Genomic DNA, 5,275 nt, shown 5'->3' with positions numbered 1-5,275 from the left:
TGCAGGAAGTTACAGGTCTGTGTACCCTTGTGAAACAATCCTTAAAGTGACATTGCACATGTAGATCATGTAGGCCAACCCAATGCAGGCTGCAGATGACCTAAAACAGATTCAGCTGTCCACAATCAAACCAATTGAAGGTCTGATAAATACTTATTTTCAACAAAAGCATTCATCCCATGAACTGTATAGAGGAAAATATAGGAGTTTGACGAGACACTCATGCATCCTTAATAAAAAACCTTGTACAAACTCATCCTGATCATTCAATATCAAGTTGTCTGTTGGCCTTAACGGTTGAGGACAGCTTGAGCCTATGAGGTCCTTCATATACAAATTTGCTTACAGTAAAACCTTGTCTAGGACTATTTGGTATACTGAAACATAAGACTTAATTCAATACAAAATATACAGGTAAATCTCGGATACTTACATGGCATGAAGGGGGAAGTAAACTATTGACCCATGATATGCTTCACATTCGCTATAGGTATTGCTGGGCCTGTATGGTCACTGAATGCAAAACCCCACCAAGGCCATCAGGTCCTACTGTCAATTGCACACTGGAACTCAGGAAATTCCATTACCCTTATGGCAGTCCGAGTCCTTTCCTTCTTTCTGTCCCTAAGAAAATATTCATGAATTTTTAAGAGTGTCTGCCCACCTGTCCTGCTATCATCAGGAATTCCTTCTTCAATGAAATGGTCACCACATTCTGAGGTGAGATCCAGGAGATCTGGCAGGCCACCAGCCTGATTGATGGTTTGGCTCATCTGCACGGCTTCCTGCTTGAGCTTATTTAGGTGAGTGGCACAGATGTTACACCGGCTCGCCCCTTCATTCCTGCTTTTTTGCAAATAGGCATTTGGAGCTTCTCAAAAATCAAAGCTGAAAACTGGATATACTGAAAAGAGAAGATAACATTCATTGAGCTTTGAGAAAAAAGACTGTCAAATATAGGATAACATGGTTAAAGCTATGCGTGGATTCAGTCTAGCTGAATTCCTTTAATTGCTCAGGAATTTCAACAATTTCTAAAAAGATGATACCAAAATTATCACAATTACAGAATAGAAAAAAAATTGCACCTCAATGATTATATCATTTGAAATCATACCGCTCCTAAATGACTGTGTAAACTGAAAGGTACCGAAATAGATCACCGATGGCTAGGATGACTTTATAGTTGATTGAACACAAATATAATGTCACAATAGAGAGCTATTACTTCAAATGAACAGTGGCTCTACATGTTTTGCGACTCAGTCGCTTCCTCATGAGCTAGAGAAAGGTACATCTATGATAAAACAAAATTTGAGTTGTTGACATGTATATATAGATATGTAATAAAAAAAAAAATAGAAATAAACATATGTATATACTAAATCAAAAAATATAAGCAGATATCCACTTACAATGACTCGCAATAAAAACATAAATGTAGTCATCGGAGGGAGACAAGATACATCAAGACGGGTATCCAGACATGGAAGCACATCAGGGAGGCAGGGGCAACATCATGTATTAATGTTGCAATCTATTAGAGACAGAATACCTCTGAATTATGACAACATCAACCAAAACTGTGTTGCTTAGCAGACTGCGGAACATAACAGCAATATGCAGTAACGCATCTACTATATATACTGATCGCATTCAAATGGAGTATAACCAAAAGTGGTATACAAAAAATGCACTTACTAGGTCAATATGATTGAGTGGTACTGGTTGATCTCCAAACAGACCCTGGATAATATGATGAGTTTAATAGTTTGCTAGAAGAAGGGGAAAAGAAAGGTGAGAGGGTGGATAGCACCCCATATAACCCCCTGTGCTAATGCTAATATAGAGAGTATAACAGTAAAAAAATTGGCTAAAATACCCCAGAAAGCATATGGGTATATGGCCACCAATATTGGTATATTGGTATATGGACCGCAATATATCAGTAGTTACGTACTATCCAACCCCTGCTAGATATGATAGATTAGCATATATTAATGGAGAGGATGAGTTCCTGTATATGCCACCCATCCTGCCCAGGTTACTCTTATTTTTGCTGCCCGGGCCCCCTGTGTGCTGGCAGTTCTGCTGTCTTCCCTCCTTTCCTCTCCCACCAGCTGCTGCAGGGGATCATTTCAGGATAAATAACTTGGGAAGGAGCCCCTAAATATGTCACTTACCAGCCACTTCCTTGTCTGAATGAACACAGTGAATGTCTGCAGGCAATAGTGAAGCATGGTGGAGATTCCTTATAAGTTGGGGGATACATTTCTGCAAATGGAGTCAGAGATTTGGTTAGGATCAATGGTGTCATCAATGCTGAGACATACAGGCAGATACTCATACATCATGCCAAACCATCAGGGAGGTGTGAGATTGGCCCCAAATGTATTCTGCAGCAAGACAACGTCCCGAAACATGAAGTCAATGTTTTTAAATTCTATCTTCAGTGTAAAGAAGAACAAATAGTCCTGGGAGTGATGGTGTGGCCCCCACAGAGCCCTGGTCTCAAAATCGAGTCTGTCTTGGATTACATGAAGAGACAGAAGGATTTGAGGTAGTTTACATCCACAGAAGATCTGAGGTTCATTCTCCAAGATGTTTGGAACACACTACCTGAACATTAGTGAACAAACAGCATCATGAACGCCAAGGAACACACCAGTCAGGTCAGGTCACCAGTTCAAAACTGCTAGGGCTCACCTTCTTCCACCTATATACGTTATGCCCCAGATTCGGGCTTCCTCAGTAGGCAAGCGGGGTGGTGAGCCATGAAATGAAATTATAAATTATATGCTGGCTTGTTTCTTACATTTTGTAAGTGTTTTTAATCTGAGCTCTAATAAATTGTTTTATAAATAGAGAGCACTATGGTTCCTCTTTTCTGTTTTCCATAATACATATTATATGAGAGAGTCAGCTGGAGGAGTATATACTGTGGCGGTATCAGGAGAGGAGCTGGAGGAAGACCACAGAGGGTGTACAAAAGATTGTCCACATGTTGAGCGCATAATGACCTACTGATGAGGTCAAAAGCAAGGTGAGCAGGTTTTTCACCTAATGGTAGTGGCACGGTTGGCACTGAAGAAGAAAGATTTATCTTCTACACATTGGTGTTATAAGAGACTTTTTCATGGGACTTTAATTATTGTTTATTATTTATTTTTATATGAGATATTAGTTTATTGCGCTACACTTTATTGGTATTCATTTTGGATGCAAGTCCTGGCAAGTCTTCAGCGGACAGTCCATAGCTTACCCAATCCCTTGTCCACTCAGGGGACACCAAGCTCCTTGATGCGGATTATTCTACTAAGGACTGTGATAGGTCCGGTTGGAATGCAGTCTAGTGTTTGTTGTTTTTTTTCTGAGTGTGCTAGAGCAGGAAATGTCCTCATTCTGCTGTTTCTTCATTCAAATTCGGCGTCCCATTAACCTCTTTACCAGGGGCGGACTGACAACTCATGGGGCCCCCGGGCAATAGGGGATCATGGGGCCCCTGTGTTCTTGCCCAAACTCAAAAATGCCTATGAAAAAGGTACCAGGGGCATCTCATGGGGCCCCCTACTGACCCAGGGTCAGTGCCCGAGTTTCAATATGGTCAGTCCGCCCCTGCTCTTTACCCAAGTATTTAACCTCTAATAAAACAACATAAACCAAGTTCATGGACTGTTTACTGAGTGTAGATGAAAGTGTGGAAAATGCGTGTTGCCTGACTGTGCAGAGCTTAAGGGGGACCCAAAATCTCAGCGGCCCTTAAGAGGGTAGCGCTACACACTAAAAGGTAAAATGCATAAATCAGCAGCTAACACACCATTCGATACAAAAATGGTAAGATCCAAAAAAAACAAACTAAAATGCAGCACTCATAAAACAATATCAGACCAGTATGCGTATCTTTGGACTGATATTAGTTTTGTTTTGTTTTATGAGTGCTGCACTTAAGTGTGGTTTATTTATTGTTGTTTTTTTTTTTTTTTTTTTTTTACCTCTGAAGGGGTATAATGAATTGCCCCAGCTTTATACCACATATTTTTTTATTCTGCCATGTAGTTGCACCAACACTTTTCTACCAGCAGGTAGCAGTGTAAGTCAATAAATGCCAGTTGCCACTAGAAGACTGCATGCATGACATTCCAGATAACTGCTGTAAACAACTGCTTGAGCATCCTAGACCAATGAATCAAACACGGGCAGCAGGAGATTGGGGGAGCCAGACATGAACTTGTAATAAATATTAGTTACAGAATTATACACTGATAAAATACTGACTGTGTGAGCTGCATTTTAATTTCAGCAAAACGGCATACACACAGTAGATCCACGGTTCTGGTGTCCCAGCAGCAGATCTGTATGCTTCAGGGGTGTCAAACTCAATTTCATTGTGGGCCACATAAGCATTATGGTTGTTCTCATAGGGCTGGTTGTAACTGGAAGACCAGATGTCCAGAGCACCCCATCTCCCCTTACATCAGATGTCAAGAGCCCCCCACCATGAGATGTCAAGAGTCCCCCACCCTACCTTACATCACATTGCACCCCCATTACCTTGTGTTCCTACCAGGAAGAAGTTGGGGGCAAAGCTGGGCAGCGGAAAGTGCAGGATCTGGAGGAGGACCGAAGAAAAAATGCCCGGTGACAGTGGTTAGTGGGGAAAATGGGGGAACATGGTGTTCAGTGGGAAAAAAAGGGGGGGGGGAGATATTAGTGTTTAGTGAGGAGCAACAGAGAAAGGAGGGGGATTGTGTTCAGTGGGTAGAGGGGGGGGGTGTATTGGTGATCAGGGTGGGGAAGCAGGGCATTTGTGTTCAGCTGGGGGAAGGGGAATTGTGGTCAGTGGGAAGAAGGGGGGGGTTAGTGTTTAATAAGGGGAGAAGGGGGCATTTGTGTTCAGTGGGAGGAAAGGGGGAGGGCATTAGTGTTTAGTAGGAGGAAGGGGGGCATTTGTGCTCAGTGGGAGGAAGGGGGGGCATTAGTGTTTAGTAGGAGGAAGGGGGGCATTTGTGTTCAGTGGGAGGAAGGGGGGGGGGGGCATTAGTGTTCAGTAGGAGGAAGGAGGGAATTTATGTTCAGTGGGAAGAAGGGAGGGGGCATTAGTGTTTAGTAGGAGGAAGGAGGGAATTTATGTTCAGTGGGAGGAAGGGGGGCATTTGTGTTCAGTGGGAGGAAGGGGGGACATTTGTGTTCAGTGGAAGGGGGGCATTAGTGTTCACTGGGAGGAAAGGGGAGTATTATTGTTCAGTGGGGGTAGGTATTAGTGAAGGAGGGGCAT

General features: G+C 42.6%; 1 long non-coding RNA gene across 1 annotated transcript; it reads right to left on the bottom strand.

Annotated features, from left to right (window-relative positions):
- Positions 1–450: 450 nt before the first annotated feature.
- On the bottom strand, positions 451–1,776 carry LOC149441541 (uncharacterized). Its single transcript, XR_016307331.1, has 3 exons — positions 1,702–1,776; positions 1,416–1,537; positions 451–904 (listed from the first exon to the last, which is right to left on the bottom strand). It is a non-coding gene; the product is annotated as an uncharacterized LOC149441541 (long non-coding RNA).
- Between the last annotated feature and the right edge of the window lie 3,499 nt (positions 1,777–5,275).

The sequence above is a fragment of the Staurois parvus genome, unplaced genomic scaffold (genome assembly GCF_062004578.1).
Source record: "Staurois parvus isolate SC_StPar_1 unplaced genomic scaffold, SC_StPar_1.0 ptg000978l, whole genome shotgun sequence".
NCBI lineage: Eukaryota > Metazoa > Chordata > Amphibia > Anura > Ranidae > Staurois > Staurois parvus.
This window is presented reverse-complemented; position numbering and strand designations above follow the sequence as displayed.